Source organism: Vulpes lagopus, chromosome 8 (genome assembly GCF_018345385.1).
Source record: "Vulpes lagopus strain Blue_001 chromosome 8, ASM1834538v1, whole genome shotgun sequence".
Classification (NCBI taxonomy): domain Eukaryota; kingdom Metazoa; phylum Chordata; class Mammalia; order Carnivora; family Canidae; genus Vulpes; species Vulpes lagopus.
The window spans coordinates 53,446,385-53,466,709 of record NC_054831.1 but is presented as its reverse complement, the minus strand read 5'-3'; the positions used below and the strand labels follow the sequence as shown (position 1 = coordinate 53,466,709).

At 35.4% G+C, this 20,325-nt stretch overlaps 1 protein-coding gene across 14 annotated transcripts in view; it reads right to left on the bottom strand.

Moving 5' to 3' along the window:
• ZNF438 (zinc finger protein 438) overlaps positions 1–20,325 on the bottom strand; it is a 409,820-nt gene that overhangs the window by 118,816 nt on the left and 270,679 nt on the right. For 3 of the 14 annotated variants that reach the window (XM_041764963.1, XM_041764964.1, XM_041764966.1), the window contains one exon: positions 17,681–17,740. The exons of the other annotated variants lie outside the window; for them this stretch is intronic. The gene's annotated coding sequence lies outside the window, so the exon portion shown is untranslated. The remainder of the gene's footprint in view (positions 1–17,680; positions 17,741–20,325) is intronic. 14 annotated transcript variants of the gene reach the window in all.

Genomic DNA, 20,325 nt, shown 5'->3' with positions numbered 1-20,325 from the left:
TCATCTCCCTTTGGACTATAAAAGTTGTGAGAACAGGGATTCTATCTTACTTTGTAGTCTCAACATCTAGCACCGAGGGCAGCCCTGGTGGCTCAGCGGTTTAGCACCACCTTTAGTCCAGGGCCTGATCCTGGAGACCCAGGATCGAGTCCCACGTCAGGCTCCCTGCATGGAGCCTGCTTCTCCCTCTGCCTGTGTCTCTGCCTGTGTGTGTGTGTGTGTGTGTGTGTGTGTGTGTGTGTGTGTGTGTCTATCATGAATAAATAAATAAAATCTTAAAAAAAAAACATCTAGCACTGAGCCTTGCATAGAGTAGACGCTCTATAAAAACTTAATGAAACGTAGTATTAAAAATTTAACCTTGCAAGCCCATGGCCATGACATCAATTCCTCTGCACAGAGCTGTTTAGCAACTCAATACCCAAATCACCCAGCAGAAGATGAATAACTTTCTGCATGATAAAGACATACAGTACCCCTCTATGTACAGGCTGAAGAAAAGAGGAATCTAGAGTCCCACAGAAGAGTCTAGAATTCAGGTTGTTACCACCAGTAACAAAGGTCTTCTACCAAGAAAAAAAAAAAAGTATTAGCTATTTATCTGTCTGCTTTACTCAAGTTAAGTTTTTGAGGACAGAAGCCACTGAATGTTGATCTCTGCATTCCTAGGTGGGCCTACCATACAATGGCACTTCATAAAAGCCTATCACCTGTATTTTTTTAATCCAAGCTTCTAACTTATTTTGAATTTTACTTGGATTTATTCATGACATGTCTTTATTTACTAGAACAAAATTCATTTCTGAAATGAAACAATTCTCTTTTTTCCCTAGAAGCTCTTGGTAGAGAGGGAAATAAAACTCCCCAACGTGATGACTATAGAGAAGAGAAGCAACCAATGTCTGCTGCATGATCTTTTCCATGCTGCTGTGGATGAAGCCTTTGTCAGTGGTTCATCCTCCAGAATTGAGCCAGAACAAAACCTTTCTTCAAAAGAGTCACCCTTTGACTGCTGTATAGATTTTATTCAGTCAGCACTGTTTCCTCATTCTCTCACAATTGTGACATGTTCATTATTTCAAAATTCTGTCTTCTCACCCAGCTTGTAACCATGCCCAGCTCAGCTTATGACAAAAAGCCAGCTCGGGCAGCATCCTATTGCTGATCTTGTGAAACATGAATTCAATGCTAGCAGCCTTTTTACCACTCAGGAGCTCATCAATAAGAGACCTTCAGTGTGACCTTTAGTCTGATGTCTAATTATTATCACACAGTGGGCCTACCTCCCAGCATTCTCAATCTCAAAACAAGCATACATCCTACAATAACCTTCTGGGAGTGTAGATAAATATCCTTCTCATTTTCTTAAGGAAAAGTAGTGATTTAACATTTCTCTGAGTCATTCTATTACCAAACTACTTCCAGGTATTATAATTGGGATCTCCAGCACAACATGTGTCACTTATCTAATATTAGGTCAGAGCAGAAATATACAAGTCATATATGATCCCTTCTTCTAACTCTCCTTACTCAAAGTAGTAAGATAAGTGATTTTTTCCTCTTGACTCTGCAAGATGAAATCAAGCTGACTTCTTTGCTTAATGAAATTAAAAATAAAAATGCTGTCAAATGGAAACTTCTTTGCTATCCTTGGTACCCTGGTCAGTCATGGAATTTTAAAGTTAGAAAGGATCTCAGACAGTAATCTTTCTTATTTAATAGATCTGGCCTGAGGCCCCCCAAAAAGTTGAGCATTTTGCTACAGTCACAAAGAATAACAAAGAACCAAAGCTGGAAAACAGGCTTTCTTGCCTCCTCAGCTCATGTGTTTTCCACATACCACACTAAGACGAGTCTCTTGCCAAGAACTTCACCATAACCTGCAATCCTGGAGAGGCTGTTCTCAGCTTCACCTCACTCCCTACATCTTGGTAGTCCAGCAACATAATTATCTGCTATAAAAAAATATGAAAAAGACAAGACTTCCATCTCTAAAAATAACTTTGCAACACATTGTTTTCTTAAAGAAAGCAACCACTAGCAACCCTAGCAACCACTACAGGCTTCTTCCTTCCACACTGTTTCCAAGACAAGATAGAGGGTTATCTATCACCCTACTTCCTTAAATAGTCAAGTATATTGTAAAAAAAAAAAAAAGTGGGGAGGGGGGGGGAAGCCCCATAAATGAGCTCCATTATTACAGAAAGGGAATGGAGCTAGGACCCACTTTAGGTCATCACATGACCTAAAGTGGAGGCTAACAACCTATCAAAGACTCAAAGCAGTGAGAGGATAGCTTCTGTCACTAAGCAAACAATGAGAATGTAAATGCCACGCCCTGTGTTACTTGATATAGTAATGACAGGGACATTTTAGAAAACAAACTAACTAGTAAGGAACTGGGAATGTTCCCACAAATTCAAAAAATCAAAACCAAATTAAGCAAAGATAAACTTTAAATCAAATAGCAAAAAGTCCAAAACACAATGAAACCAAAAAAGAATTTGAAACAAAAAGCTTAAAACAAGATCAATGAAGTAAAACCCATTAGATCAATTTGACAATAAATATAAACGAGTTAAAATATCCTTAAAAGACAAAGGTTCTCACTAGGTTAAAAAATGAAATCTAGCTATACTCTACTTTTAGGAATTATCTAAAAGACATGACAAAGAAAGGACAAATAAAATAAGTATAAAGACATATTGGAAAATATAAACTAAGGTAACAATATTCATGTCAGCTAAAACACAAAGCACAGAGCAAAAATTAGGAAGAAAGTCCTATTATTCTGATGAAAGTTATAATTCTCTCTCTCTCTCTTTTTTTTAAGATTTTATTTATTTATTCACGATAGACATAGAGAGAGAGAGAGAGGCAGAGATACAGGCAGAGGGAGAAGCAGGCTCCATGCCAGAAGCCTGACACGGGACTCGATCCTGGGACTCCAGGATTGCACCCTGGGCCAAAGGCAGGCGCCAAACCGCTGAGCCACCCAGGGATCCCCTGTAATTCTCAATTGAGATGTTAACACACATTCCAAACAAAAACTGATATAAGGAAAATTAATAAAATAAATCACTGATTTGTATCTTTAAGCCTTTGACAGACTAGACAAAAAAATAATTATAGAAAAGCTGAAAACAAAATAGAATTCTAGTAGAAACTGTACTTCAAATTTTGAATTTTGGCTTTTTCCAGGTTAACAATAGAACACTGAAAAACTGATAACAATAACACTGAACGCTCATGATGCTGAGTAGGGGCAGCAGGTTACAGCTCCCAGTCAGCCATGCAATCACGGATAAACAACCAATATCCTTAAAACCATTCTGTTTTTCACTTTCACTAGATCATCCAATAAATTACATGAGATATCCAACACTTTATTACAACATAGTCTTTGATTTCGAGGATTTTGCCCAGCAGGCTAATATAACTGTTCTATACATGTTTAAAGTAGGCTGGGCTAGCTATGATGTTTTGTAGGTTACATGTATTAAATGCACTGTCACCTTAAGATATTTTCAACTTACAATGGGTTTATCAGGACATAACCCCCACTGTAAGTTGAAGAAAACCTGTATATCAATGTATTAATAATTAGTACCTAAAGTTTAAAAGTAAGTTGAACTTTGAGAGATATTCTCCCAAATAATTATTTTAATTGAGACTACACACTAAAATATTGGATATGGCTCAAAATTATATAGAGAAAAACTTGGAATTGTTGAGTCCTTTCCTTTGGATTGGTGTATAAACCCTCTGTCATAACAGAGATTCAGGGGCGCCTGGATGGCATAGTTGGTTAAGTGTCCAACTGTTGGTTTCAGCTCAGGTCGTGATCTCAGAGTTGTGAGATCAAGCCCAGCATGGGGCTCCACACTCAGCACAGTCAGTTTGGTATCCTTTCCCTCTTCTTCTCCCTCCTCTTCTGCCCCTCCCCCTGCTCACACTTTTTGTCTCTCTCAAATAAGTCTTTAAAAAATAAAAAATTACCAAAATATAGTTCATATACAATAAAATATGTAAATAAAATATGTACACTTGCATGCATTATACAAACATATATATTATATATAATATAATTAATATAAATATTTATAAATAAATATAAATATATAATATAAATATATTATATAATATAAATATATTGTTTGTATATATTATATATAATATAAATATATGTTTGTATATATTATATATTATAATATATATTACATACCCATACAATCACCACCAGAACACACTCATCATGCCAAAAAATTTTCTCATACCCAATCCAGGTCAATTACACTGAACTCTCAGATGTAGGCAACAGCTTGTCAGCTTATTGTCACCATTGAGGAGATCTGCCTTTTCTAACACTTTTGATGCAGTAATCCAAAGCAGTAAATGGAATCATAGAATTTGTATTCTTTTGTGTCTGTTTTATATTACACAGCATAATGTTTCTGAGAGTCATTCATGTTGTATATCAGTACTTTATACCCTTTTATTGGCAGGTAGTATTCCACTGCATGGATATACCACGATGTGTTTATCAAATCACTAGTTGATGGTCCTAGCTTGAGGCTCTTATCAATAAAGCTGCTATGAACATTTAGGAACAGGTGTGTGTATAAATTGGTTTTCATTTCTTTTGGGTAAGTAAGAGTAAAATTGTTGCATCTTATGGTAATAATATATTTGCCTTTAAAACACTACCAAACTTTTTCTAAAATGGTTTTATCATTTAACTTCCCCATGGCAAAATATATGAAAATCCAATTGGTCTACATCTCAGCTAACACTTGCTCTTTTTTAATCTTTAATTTTAACTATTCTGATGAATCTACAGTAGTATCTCATTGTATTGATTTGCTTTTTTTCTGAGGGCTAATGATGTTGCATCTCTTTTCCTGTGCTGCACTAGCCATTCATTATTTTCTTGTGCATATTTTTTTAACTGGGTTGTCTTATTATTAATGAGTTGTAAAAGTTCTTTATATATTCTGGTCACAAGTCATCTGTCAGGTATATGTATTGTGCGTATGTTCTGTTTAAAGATTACCTTTTCTTTTTCTTAATGATGTCTTTCAAAGAATAGAAGTTTTAAATTTTGATAGAGTCTCATTTGTCAAATTTTTTTATGGCTCATGCTTTTTGTGTCCTAAGTTATCTTTGCCCACCCCAAGTTCATGAATATTTTTTTCTGTGATTTTTTTTCTTAAAGTTTTGTAGTTTTAGGCTGCTGTATTTAGATCCATGATTCTTTTTAAGATATTTTTGTACATGAAGAGGTAATGGTTGAGGTTAACTTTTTTACATTTGGATGTCCAGGTGTTCGAGAACTGTATGTTGAAAAGACTACCCCTTCTCCATTTAATCACCTTGGCATCATTATCAAAAATCAATTGACCATATATATGTGGGTCTATTTCTGCATTCTCTATTCCATTGATACGTAGGTCTACTTTAGGCCAACACTGCTTTGATCACTGTGGCTTTAAAGAAGAAGGTTTAAAATGTAGAGAAAGCCTTGGGGTACCTTGCTGGCTTGGTCTGTTGAGCATCCAACTCCAGATTTTGGCAAAGGTCATGATCTCAGGGGTCACAGGACCAAACCCTGCGTTGGGCTCTACACTCAGCAGGGAACCTATTTAAGATTCTCTCCTTCTCCCTCTGCCTTTCTCCGCCTCACACATACTCTCTAAAATAAATAATTTTTTTTTAAGTAGAGGAAGTCTTGAAATTAGGTAATGGAAACTTTCCAATACTGTTCTTCTTTGTCAATTCTTTTTTTCTAGGTCCTTTGTATTTCCATATACATTAAAATTTTCAATTTCCAATTTTTCATTGCTAGTATATACACATACAAGTGATTCTGTATATCTACCTTGTGTCCTGCAATCTTGCTAAATTCAAAGATAAATTCTAATGGCTTTTGAGATTTCTCAGCATTTTCTCTATATATGATCATGTTATGTGAAAATAAAGATTTTTATTTCTACTTTGCCAATCTGTACACCATTTATTTCTTTTTATTGTCTATTACAGTGGGATCTCCATCACAGTGTTAGAAAGACATAAGGAGGGGAGTGGGCATCCTTGCCCTGTTTCTTATCTTAGGGGGAATGCATTCTTAACTTGTGAAATTAATGAGATTTTAGCTAGAAGTTTTATGTAGATGTCTTTTGTCAGGCTGAGAAAGTTCCCTTCTAAGAGATTCATTTTATGAATGGCTCTTGAATTTAGTCCATTGTTTTCTCTGCAACTATTCACAGGATCATACAGCTTTTTTCCCATTTTTCCTATTAAAGTGATGACTTATGCTAGGGGATTTTCCAATGTTACACCAACCTTATATGCCCCGAATAAACTCATTTATTACTGTTGGATTTGATTTGCTAACTTTTAGAAACTTTTCATCTATGTTCATGAAGGATATTTGTCCATAATTTTCTTGTAATGTCTTTAACTTGATTGGTATTAACATAATGCTGATGTCCTAAAATAAGCTGGGAAGTGTTCCTTCTTCTTCTATTTTCTGAATTATTTCCTTTAAATGTTTGATGGAATTTATCAGTTAAAATATGTATGGGCTTGGAATTCTTTTGGTTTTGTTTCTAGTTTGCTTTGTTTGTATGGCAAGGTTTTTAACTAAGAATTTCTTTAAAAGATATGCTAGTACTCTAACTTTATACTTCTTCTGGAATCAATTTCGGTAATGTGTGTCTTCCAAGGAATTAATCTGTTTCATCAAAGTTGTCAAACTTATTTCTAGATGTTTGTAATATTCTTTCTATAAGCTTTTAATTTCTGTAGAATATGTAATAGTATGTAATACATCCCCTCTTTCAATTCTGAGGTTATATTTACCAACTTGTGTTTTCTTCCTTCATTTTTCTTGATTAGACTAGCTAGAGGTTTATTCATCTTTTCAAAAAGACTGCTTTTGTTTTCCTCAATTTTCTCTTCGATTTCTGTTCCTGTTGATTATTTCCTTCCTTCTATTTACTTTGGTTTTAATTCGTTCTTCCTTTTCTAACTTCTTACAGTGAATATTTAGATCGTTTATGTTATACCTTTTTTCTTTTCTAATACATGCATTTAAAGTTAAATATTTGTCTGAGCACTGCTTTGGCTAAACCCCACAGATTTTTATGTTTTCATTCTGGTTCACTTCAAAACAACTTTAATTTCCCTGTTTTATTTATTTTTTAACCAATGTGTTAGAAGCATTTGGTGTAATCACAAATATTGAGGATTTTTCAGATACCTGACACTGATTTCTAACTTAATTGTTGGAGTCAGAGGACACACTATGCCTAATTTCATTGTTTTAAACTTAATAAGACTTGTTTTATATATTAGCATATGGTGGGCTATGCTGATGAATGTTCCATGTGCACTTGGAGATATGCTCTGCTATTCTTGAATGGAATGATTTATAAATGCCAATGGAATTACATTAGCTTACAGTGTTGTTATAAACACATCTATATCATTCCTGATATTCTTTGTACTTGTCCCATCAATTACTTGTATCACTGTTGAAATGTCCAACTATTATAGAAGATTACTCAATGTATTCTTTCAACTCTATCAGTTTCTGCTTCATGTATTTTGACAATGCAGTATACTGGTTGCATTTAAATTTAAAGTTATTATTTCTTTTTGGAGAATCGAACGATTTATCATTATGAAGTGTCGCTTTTTAACCTTACTAACATCACTGGTTTTGAAGCCCACTTTGACATTAATATAGCCACCCCAAGGTTTCTTATACTTAAGACTTATATTGTATATATTTTTCCACCCTTTCTCTAATCCATCTCAACAGTTTCTTGAGAACAACACAGAGTTTACTTACTTTTTTATTCAATCTGACAATCTTTGCCTTCTAATTAGAGTACATCATTTATATTTAATGCGTTTATTGATATGGCTGTATGTAGTTCTACGATGTTATTGCACGTTTTCTACTTGTCCCTTCTGTTCTTTGTTCCTTTCCCCCTTTTTTCTTATCTTTTTTGGGATTATTATTTTTTTTTAGGAATTCATTTCATATCCACCAATGGTTTTTTATTAGTTAAAACTGTTTTTCCAATCTTTTCAGTGAATGTCCTCTAACTTATTATAACCTACCTTCAAAAACCATTACACTTTCATGTCTAAGACTCTTACCACAATATGCTTCCTTTCTCCTATCCCTTTCTTTGAATTATTGTTGTCATACACTTTACTTTTACACGTTATAACCCCACTAGACAGATGTTATTATTGTTTGCCTCAGTTACCTTTAAAAAAACTTAGAATACAATGAAAAAAACCTTTATGAGCCATTTCACGGATTTTTTTATTCCTCTATAGTCTAAATTTTCATGTTACCATTTCTCTTTTGCTTGAAGAAATTCCTTTAATATTTCTTATAATGTAAGTCTGCTGGTCATAAGTCTCAATTTTTGCCTAAAAGAGCTCTTTCTCCCTTATGTTTTTTTCCTCGATTTCCTAAAATATTTTTCTTAGCTTTGGAATATTAGGTTGACAGTTTTTTTAGCACTCAAAAAATGCTTTAAATTGCATTCTAGTTCAAACAGATAAGTCTGCTGTCTAAAATCTTAACTTTATTCTTCTGAATGTATTTTTTCCTTCTGATTGCTTTCAAAATTTTCTCTTTATCACTGATTTTCAGCAATTGTCTTATGATGTGCCTTGGGAGATAGTGTGTGTATCTTACCTGGGGTCTATTTACTTTTTAAATCTGCGAGTTTAGAGTTTACCTCAAATTGGGGGAAATTTCATCCATTATTTATTTAAATTTTTTTCTCTTTTGCCCTCCCTACGAAAATTCTGAGACTCCACTTACACTTATGTTAGAACCACAGGATTTATCCTATAGGGAATCAAGTTACTGTTCATCTTTCTCAATCTTTTTTCTCTCTATCCTTTTAACTGAATTCTCAGTGTTTTCAAGTTCACTAATCTCTTCTCCTAAAAGATCTAATGTGCACTAATCCCACCTCATTAACTGTATTTTTCAATCTCTGGATGACTCAATTATTTTTTTTTATATTTTATATCTCATTTCTCATTATGTTTATTTATATGGACCATATTTACAAGAGCTGTTTTAATGTACTTGTCTGCTAATTATACCATCTCTGTCATTTTAGGGTCTATTTTTACTGTCTCCTGGTCATGAGATTTTTTCTCTTGCTTTTTTATCAAGTAATGCTTGACTGGATGCAATTTACTGTGAATGTTATGTTGCTGAGTGCCAGATTTTGTTATATTAATTTATAGAGTGTTAAACTTCTGCTAGACACTTAAATTACTTGTGGATTAACATGATTCTTTTGAGACTTGGTTTTAAGCTCTTTTATAACTTGTGTAGAGGAACCTTTATTCCAGCGCTCATTCTTATGAAGACCTGGTAAATTTCCACTTCTTTCAATTTGTCCTTAGCAGCTTCTAGGGGTTTCAAACTGAATGCACAGTTTGGTGTTCAGTCAGATCCTCAAGAATCTGCAGATTTCAGGAATTCTTTCTGTGCCCAACACCGTCCTCTCCCGGAGAATGAGATTTAAATGTATCAGACTTTCCTATCTTGCTTCCTCACTACTTCCTTCCCTGCTCCATAGCAAAAGATACTCACTTCTAGATTCACATTACTGAGCTTTAAAGCTTGAAAGGAAAACTGGTCTCCCTTTAAAAACCTGCTTGGCATATCTCACTAAAAAAGGGGGCAGCGACACTAAAGGGTACTTATTTTATTTATACATACACACACACACACACACACATCAGGAACTTAATACAGAAAAAGCACAGATTTTGCTTCTCAAGAAACTTATGCTGAGGGATGCCTGGGTGGCTCAGCGGTTGAGTGCCTGCCTTTGGCTCAGGGCGTGATCCTGGAGTCCCAGGATTGAGTCTCACATCAGGCTCCCTGCATGGAGCCTGCTTCTCTCTCTGCCTATGTCTCTGCCTCTCTCATTCTCTCTCTCTCTCTCTCTGTGTGTGTGTCTCATGAATAAATAAAATATTTTTTTAAAAGAAAAAAAAAACTTAAGCTTAAAAGGTAATAATATCAATAAATACTAAAAGTAGGACTCTCTACATCCAAACCACAATTACATTAAAAAGTATTTATTTCACTACCTTTTTTCTTAAAAATATTTGTGCTTTACTATTTGTATCGGTAGATGCCCAATCTGAGGCCCCCACACACCACTGAATAGTTGATACATTTATTGAGAAAAAAATGAGATGTTTTTGGGGAGGCTGAAGACACATGTAGGTGGCAGGAAGCAAATGTTTCCTCCAAGCCTAGGCTGTCATAAACCCAGTTTATACCTTTTTTAAAACAAATTGAGTAATAGTGCAAATTTCATTTTTGAATTTTCTTCTAATTACGTGATAAGCATAACTAAGAGTCACTTAATGGTCTTTTAAAACATGATCCTTAGCCAGGAATGGGGCTAAAGAGAGGTGAGTGAGGCACCTCTCTCTCCTTAGTCCCAGACCTGCTCTTAACAAACATAATATGAAGGTACTGAAATTCCCTGCTACTCAGAGTGGGGTCCATGGATCAGTATCAGCATTACCTGGGAACTTGTTAGAAATGTAATTATCTTGGGCCCCACCAGAGACTTCATCAAAATCTCATTTTAATAAGATATCCAGGTGATTCATATGTACATTAAAGTTTGAAAGGCAGTGCTCTAGTTTATCATTATTGAACTTCTGTACTATTTTCAATTATTTTGCTATAATAATTATTTTTCTATGATAACATTATAATGGAACTACCCTTATGTTCTCTTTCAAATTTTAAACTTCTGGGCAGCCCAGGTGGCTCAGCGGTTTAACGTCACCTTCAGCCCAGGGAGTGATCCTGAAGACCCGGGATCAAGTCCAACGTCAGGCTCCCTGCATGGAGCCTGCTTCTCCCTCTGCCTGTGTCTCTGCCTCTCTCTCTCTCCTCTCTGTGTTTCTCATGAATAAATAAAATCTTTTTTAAAAATTTTTGAAACTTCTAACCTATTGTGAGATACCAGTTAATCAGGTTTCTTGGAAATAGGAGTTACAGAATTCACAGATCAGTATAGCAAGTGGTTGTACACTTGAACTTGAATCCCAGCTCTGACAAAACTAGCTGTGTACTATGGGCAATGATGTAACCCGTCTGAGACAGTTTCTTCATCTGTTAAATGAGGATTATAGTAATAAATACCTCACAGGATTTCTATGAGGATTAAGTTAGCTAAAACAGATAAAGCACTTAGAATATGGTGTTATTTATGTGCTTGCAAATAAAAGGAGAAATTAGTAAATAAAGAGGCTCTAAGTGAACCTGATATACCATTTTAAGGTTTGAATTTTCAAACATCTTCTGTATGTAGTTTAAAAGTCTCTTTATCTTCTCATCCTTGATTCTAGGATCTGTCCTAAATAGATGAGTTTCACAGAGAAAAGTACATTACATTTAAAAATTGCATCTTCTCTTTCTTCCTATATTATTTCATTATCAGTTTTAAAAGGAACATGGATATATTAATCTTCTGCTAAGGCCAGATGCAAAAATTAATCTTAATTGCCCAGGTGGAAGAGGTCAAGAACCATGATGCATATGCAATGCTCATGTTACCTTTACAACCAAGGAGGTACTACTGTCTATCTCTCCACGTAGGAGAATCCCTGGCTCATGTCAAGACAGGAATATCAATACAGGAGACAATCCAAACTGTATGTTTTGAATCAGAGCAATAGTTTTGTTTGGGTAAAGTCAACATAGGGACCAAGAAGGAACAGGAGTCAAATCTAAAAGACAGAAATAGATGTAATGGGGAAAGGAGGCAGCAAAGTCAGAAACCCAGGAAAGATAGAGAAACAAGATGAGATGCAAGGTGAAAACATGTTAAGGAGTTTAGGCCTTCCTTAGCCAGGACAGTATATTCATCACAGCACTAATTTCATATTGGCCTGCCAAGCACTGTGCCAGGTGTGCTTCCTGCTCTGGTGCTGCAGGAAGCTGTCAGGCTGGGGGCAATGTGCCATCCTATTACTTAGGTCCTAGCTACCAAAGGAATAAAGTACAGTACTTTAGTATCCAGAGACCCTGAAAATTATTCTTTATTATATTATTATTCCAAGTTCTATAGTCCAGGGGTTATAAGAAACTGGAATTTGCATGAATAGAGTTATCCAGGCCTAACTTAAATCATTGATAACAAACTTCTTTATTAAGTCATATTTTTGCCTTTCAAGATAAGGGAATGGTTATTTCATCCTCAAGGAAACATTCAAACATGATCATTAATTCTCAAAGGGCTTCTGATATAAGAGAAATTATGGGGTAAATTTTCCATTTCTAGTAAACTCTGATCAAAGGCTATTTCCAAAAAAAAAAAAAAAACCCAAAACAGGCTATTACTACATATTATTTATTCTCTTTACTTCTGCGACTCAGTAAACTTTTGTTTAATAACTGAAATCCATCAGGGAATTTGTGCATATATGTGTTATTTATTTTAGAGCAAAAATTAATCAAAATAAATTTTAAATTAAAAAAATGGAAGAAAGAGAAATGCCTCATAGTAATTTCCTTAAATGAGGTCCTGGCCAATCTGACTGGAGTCAACCTGGAAAGTAGCTCTTCTTTGTCTTCAACTATTGGAAACTTCACCGAGAAGTGCTTACCCTTTATTGGTAAAAGTTTCCAATACAAATACAGGAGAATAGGGATCCCTGGGTGGCGCAGTGGTTTGGCGCTTGCCTTTGGCCCAGGGCGCGATCCTGGAGACCCGGGATCGAATCCCACGTCAGGCTCCTGGTGCATGGAGCCTGCTTCTCCCTCTGCCTATGTCTCTGCCTCTCTCTCTGTCTCTCTGTGACTATCATAAATAAATAAAATTAAAAAAAAAAAAACAAATACAGGAGAATATATCTGAGGAAGACTCTGAGAATGAGTGCTATATGAAAAAAAAAATTTTTTTAAACTTATGTAATCTGAATTAGGAAGATGCAATTATCAGTTCTCTCATCCTCTACTCCAGCATATTTTCCCTCCACAAATCTTTGGGGCCTCAACCTGATCAGCCTCAATCATTCTCTGCCAGGGCTGGAGAACTCATGGTCCAGTAAAGGAGCCCAGTTTATTTGCATGTAGATGTAATTGCTGCCAACTTATTCATTATAGTGCTCATTATACTAAGCAGAAATTCTCTCTGTTGCTTCTCCCATTGGGTCTAGCTATGTCTTTCTACAGTTCTAAATCTCCAGTTCCTCTTCCACTTGAAAGCAATGCAGGATGGGTGCTTGGGTGGCTCAGTTAAGCATCCAACTCTTGGTTTTGGCTCAGGCCATGATCTCAGTGTTGTGACATCAAGCCCTGTATCTGGCTTCTGCAGAGTCCACTTGAGAGTCTTTCCCCATTTTTCTCCCTCCCCTGTGCTCTCCCCCAAAATCTACTCTCTCTCTCAGAAAGAAAGAAAGAAGAAAGAAAGAAAGAAAGAAAGAAAGAAAGAAAGAAAGAAAGAAAAATGCAAATTACAGAAACTTAGAATAATAGAGCTGCAAAATTTCTAGTGTAACTTCACTTACTACATACACTAAAGAGCCTTAGACATGTACCTTTGTTCTAAATCTACCTCCATGAGTATCAGGCTGGAAGCTGAACAGGTTGGAATGAGGGTGTAGGGTAGGGAGTAAGAAGGATCTAGTTGATTCCAATGGACTTAGAGAATTTAAGGAATTGCAAAAAAGGCCACTGTGGCTAGAGCAGAGTGAGCAAGACAGAGAATGATAGAAGATAAAGTCTGCAGGGGCTGGTAGAACATGGTAAGACAGGGTTTTATCCTGAGTGTGAGGGGTAGACACTCAAGGGTTCTGGAAAGGAAAATGACAGGAACTGTTTAACGTTAAAAAAAAAAAAAAAAAAAAAAAAAAAAACACTTTTGACCCCATATGGAGAACTGACTGGAGAGGTACAAGGAGGAAATAAGGAGAGCCAGGCTGCTGCTATCACCCAGGTAACTTATGATGATGATGACAGGTTGTATTATATTAGGAAGAAGTAGAGGGGTGGTAATACAGGAGTATTTGGGATATATGTTGAAAGGAGGGTATATAACCTAACTGATTGGACTGGAATTGGGTTAAGAAGGAAAGAGAAAACTCAAGATGGCCTCTAGTTTTTGGCGTAAGCAACTATGTGGACCACTTAGTGAGATGAAGAAGGAGGGAAGAAACAAATTTGGGGAAGAGAGTTCTAGAGTTCTGTTTCAAACATGTTAAGTTTGAAATGTTTATTAAGACTTTCAAATAGAGGGATCCCTGGGTGGTGCAGCGGTTTGGCGCCTGCCTTTGGCCCAGGGCGCGATCCTGGAGACCCGGGATCGAATCCCACATCAGGCTCCCGGTGCATGGAGCCTGCTTCTCCCTCCGCCTGTGTCTCTGCCTCTCTCTCTCTCTCTGTGACTATCATAAATAAATAAAAATTAAAAAATTAAAAAAAAAAAAGACTTTCAAATAGATGTTGAATAGGCAGCCATAGATATGACCCTGAAGTTCACAGGAAAGATCAAGGTAAAGAATAAACCTGGGAGAACAGAGGCATTTAAAACAAGAGGTCAGATGAGTCCATACAGGGATAAATGTAGAAGGTTGCCAAAGACTAAGCCCTGGAGAATACCAACTTTTAGAGATCAGGAGGAAGAGAAGATAGAAAAGAAGACTTCATAATTTTATGTGCATTTTATGCTTTCAAGTGTAAGAGGAACTAAAGATTTAGAGCTACAGAAAGATACAGTTAGAATTGATGGGGAGAAGTTAGAGAGAGATTTTTGCACAGTATAAGTTAATAACTCTTATTCTTCTTCAAAAAAAACAACTGGAATTACAATTAACCCTTGAAAAGCATGGGTTTAAACTGTGTGATTGTTTTGTTATTGTTATCATTGTTTGGGTATAGTACTGCATTATAAATGTATTTTCCCTACAATTTTCTTTTTTTTTTCCCTACAATTTTCTTAATAACACTTTCTTTTCTCCAACTTATTTTAAGAATACAGTATATAATACATATAATGTACAAAATATGTTAATTGACTACTTACATTATTAGCAAGTCTTCCTGTCAACAATAGGCTATTCGTAGTTAAGTTTTAGTAGAGTCAAAAGTTATATGTGGATTTGACTGTGAGGTGGGCAGGACTCCTAAAGCCCACATTGTTCAAGTGTTTATCCACAAAGTACATAGCCACCCATCATAATCTTTAAAAACCACCTTTCAAAGTCATGTGCCTACTCTATTTCTGACTCCTATCCTATTTACTGAGTCTGGATAGCTGAATTTCACGTGTCAGCTGCTCAATTACCAGATCTCTGGCCTCTGGCATGTGTCTTGGCTTCTGAATCCAAATTTTCACCCCAACTAACAACTTCTAGTTGCCCAACACTGACCAGGAGACACGCTGAGATCATGTTCCCCAGAGCTGCCAAGACTTCTTGGCTTATGATCAATGAAGCACACAATGAGTGAGTGTTCAGCAGTTAATCAGGTGACAGAGAACCACTGACATGTTAGGGAACTGTACAATGAGCCAGATCAAGGCTGGAACAGAGAACAAGAGATTATACTCCAGGCTAGTCACCCCAGGGAAATCTGGTCTAGGTCACCCAGTGTAGTCAGACATCCTTTTCCCCAGAAGAGTTAAAGTACTCTGAAGTTTACCACATATCCATGGATTAAGGACTTCCTGGAAGCTGGTAACATTATGAACCAAACAGTAGGTACTGCATACCATGGGTACCTGTTCTTTCTGCATCAAAGCCTCAGTGTTGGCCTGGAGACATCTGTTACTTTCCCACCACATCTATAAAGGGAATTCCAAACTATTTTTGTATTTGTGAAGGTTAAATGGGATCACTCCAAGTAAAGTGCTGGTACATAGACAGTGCTCAATACATATTAACTACTCTCATTTATACTTTAGAGAACCACAAAAAGACAGTCAGCTGAATGATAAAATATGTCTCTGAAAAACATTTTTAGTGCTCTCCTAGCAAAAAGAATAATATAAGAAGATTTTTTTTAAATATACGAACTATTATGTTATCAATAGAATTTAAACGTGTCCTGAAAAAGCTTTCTTCCATTTTTCTGAACTTCCCTACCAAGATTTGGCAAAATTACATTACACAACTAAGAGATAAAGATGTCAATTTTATTAACATGACATTGATTAACACCAATTCTGAATAAATACCATCAAGTAAAACAGAAACCTCTAAGCCTAGTAAGTATTCTGCAACAGTCACTCAGGCCTGTTGTTGTTTTACATGTCTATATCCTTTAAGTATAATATATTTCTATTTCCCTTTATGAAATTTAAGTTTAACTAAAATCATTAAAGTTGGCAACAGAAGCAGGAAACCATTTATGAGACCAGCATGGCTATTTTACTTTTATTAATGAAAAGTTATATAATAGTTTCAGCAAACTACAGAGTTCCATTCTGGTAGTCTTTTAATATTTATAGAAATTTAAGAGTTATACTGCTAGAGTTCATTTTTGAAACTGAGAGTTTCTATTCTCTGACAGCAATCAATTATTGTAGCTCAATTACAGAAATGGTTATTTAAAAGTTACATTCATCTTTATTCATACTCCTTAACAATAGGTCAACTGTGTCTTGTACTTGACCTAGTAGCTCACACAGGTCTAAATGAACAACACTGCACTGAGAGCATCTCAACCCCACAATGAAGGCCCATCACTGGGCTTTTTTGCCTCCAACAGTACATTAAAGAGAAGAAAAGGGAAAAAAAGGCAGTACACCTAGAACCTGCTTATGTTAATATAAAAGTACTGCACTAAACTACCAAAGGGCATGGATGCACCTTAAAAGAATCAAAAAGCAAGTATGTAACCAGGCATAAGCAGACAGTCACAAACACCAAGCCAATACCCAAAACCCAAAATCCCACGCCTCCTGTGAAATGAAACCTATAGTCACATTATTTCCTCGTACCTCTATTCATGGTCTGAATTTTTTAAAGGTAAGTGATAATTCTAATTTTTCAAATTATTACAGAGAAAAGCTACTGCAAAACTACAATTTTCAAATAAATAAAGCTTGATTTTTTTTTTCTGCTTTAACTGAATTTTTATTTGGGAATAATTTTAGATTTACAGAAAAGTTGCAAGGATACTATGGAATTCCCTTATACCTCTCACTCAATTTCCCCTGAAGTTACATCTCACATCGTCATGGTTTTGTCAAGACTAAGGAATTAATGCTGATATACTGCCATTAATTAAGCTGCAGGCTTATTTGGATTTTTCACTAACACCTTTTTTCAGTTGTAAGGTCTAATCCAAGTACCACATTGCATGTATTGATTTTTTTTTTCTTTTTAGTGCTTTCAGTTCTGGAACATGCCAAACTTGTGCGTCTTATTAGATGTCTTCATGATAAATATGACAGAGAATAACACTCAGCTCCCTGGAAAATATGACTTATCAGATATTAGAGAAACATTAAGATTCATGTAAACATGATATTTCTACTAATGTTTTTCTAAAGAGAAAAAGAATTAAATCACTTTGTCAGGAACTTTGTTAGGAATCTATGAGATCAAATTATTTAATGTCTCAGAAATATCTCTTCAAAAAATGCTTGTCACTTACCTATCTCTCAAAGCTCCAGTAAATAGTCCTAAGACATACAGTAAATCCTTTTAACTAATCCTGTAATAGAATGTAAAGTATTATTATAATCATATTCAAATAATCCATTTTTATCAAACATAAGTAGATACTGCCTTCCTTTCATTCCTAAACTTCATTTTTAATTACTATATATTTTTATTAAAGTAACAAAAGAACTAATTTAAGGGAGAATAATTCAGGGAACTTATTACATGTCTTTAGTTTAAAAACGAAGGCATACAAAATTTAATAAAAGTTTTAAGATGAATAGAAAATGTTCCACAAAAAAGAAATGCCAAATGAATGAAACCAACTAGGAAGAATGCTTCACATTCTTTCCACGTACGTAATGCTGTAGAAATTACTAAACAGTCACAAACAAGTGAATCATATTGAGGGCATAGTCTTTTGATGGGACAACAGTAATCCCGAGTTTGGAGTTAGAAGGTTTTTGAAAAAACACATCTCTGGTAAAGTGTCTTTGTGTGTCAGTTTGTCTGAGACAGTCCCAATGTATGCCTATTGTCACAGTGTCCACTCAATTTATTATTTCTTTTAGATTTTTCTTATTCAGTGCTATTTTTTTTAACGGTAGCAGTAGCAGGATTTTCACTTTTAGGTTCTGCCATTATCTTGTCAAGCACTATGAGATGCATGTGCAGAGAACCCAGCTGCCAATTTAACATGTAGTTAAGTCTGAAAGACTTTGACCAGTAACCCACTTTTGGATGGGCTGTAACTGATACTATATTCTCAAAGACAACACCCAAGCCACTCACAGGAAAAAAAGTGCGCTCAGACAGGAATAGTTAGAGACAACTAACTCCTTCAGTCTTGGGTGGAAGTCGAAGAAATATTCAATGTCGCTGCCCCTGCTTATGATTAGCTCTAAGACCAATTTAAGTAAAGCAGATGGAGAGGTTTTACATATTACTCTATAAAGCATGACTTTTCATTTAGATCAAATGATTGTTCTTTAAATCTTTTTTTTTTTTTTTTTTTTTTTTTTTTTTTTTTATGATAGTCACAGAGAGAGAGAGAGAGGCAGAGACACAGGCAGAGGGAGAAGCAGGCTCCATGCACCGGGAGCCCGATGTGGGATTCGATCCCGGGTCTCCAGAATCGCGCCCTGGGCCAAAGGCAGGCGCCAAACCGCTGCGCCACCCAGGGATCCCAAATGATTGTTCTTTAAACTTATCTCTCTCAATCTTAATTACAATTTACTTTGTTTACACAAAGTTAAGTGATAGCTGTTACTTTTTCTTCTTTTTTTTTTTTTAAAGATTTTGTTTTTATTTATTCATGAGAGACAGAGAGAGAGAGAGAGAGAGAGAGAGGCAGACACAAGCAGAGGGAGAAGGAGACTCCATTCAGAGAGTCTGATGTGGGATTCGATCCTGGAACTCTGGGATCACACCCTGAGCCAAAGGCAGATGTTCAACCACTGAGACACCCAGGTGTCCCAGATAGCCGTTACTTTCTTGGCTCTGTTAACAAAAGAAATTCACACTTAAAAATTATGCCAGCTTTCTAATTGTGTGAAAACTCAGTTAATTCCCCTTTCTTTTCATAACTGATTTAGAGAATAATTCAATAAAACAATATGCATACCAATGTACTGTTGGACTAATAACGTCCAAAAATTTTATATATTTGCAATAACAACATATAGAAAGCAGGTAAGAGGAAAGCTGTACTAGAGTAAGGAAATAACACCATATGGGAACTCAAATCCAAAGGAATACAAGAAAAGAATGAAAAATAGAAAGGCTAATATAATTAATTCTATAAATATGTATTTGCTCTCTTTTCTTCTCTCAGCATACAATTGAAAAGACATATGATTAGTGGCACCTTGGTGGCTCCATCTGTTTAGTTTGCCTTCAGCTGAGGTCATGATCTCAGGATCCTGGGACTGAGCCCCACATCAGTCTCTATGCTCAGCAGAGAGTCTGCTTGTCCCTCTCCCTCTGCCTCTCCCCTCACTTGTACATGTGTTCTCACTCTCTCAAATGAGTTAATTAATTAATTAATAAAAAATACAAAGCATGAGATTATATAAAGTAAAAATTATAACAATATATTGTTGGGTTTCTATAATATATAGACATAAGATGTGTAATAATAGCAAAAAGTGGGGAGAGAGAAAAATGGAACTATACAGGAGAAAAGTATATTTTGCTGAAAGTAAGTAAACTGAGAATTAGATTCTTCTACGTTAAAATGTATACTTCAAAGTCTAGAGCAAATACTAAGAAAATAACTCAAGATACATAATTCAAAAATGATTAAAGGACTCAAAATACTACACTGGAAGACATTCACTTAATTCAAAAGAATTCACTTAAATTTAAAAGAATTCAAGAGAACAAAAAAGGCATGAGATCTATAGAAAACAAAAAGCAAAATAGCAGTTGTAAATCCAACAATATCAGTAATATTAAATGTGAACAGATTAAACAGCTCAATCAAAAAGCAGAGTTATCAGATTGTATTTTTTAAAATCCAATGATTTTTTCAAGAAATACAGTACTGGTAAATGTATTTCCTCTTCTTTTCCTTATGATTTCCTTTTTTCTATTAAAGATTTTATTTATTTAAGAAAGAAGAGAGTGAGCATGCTC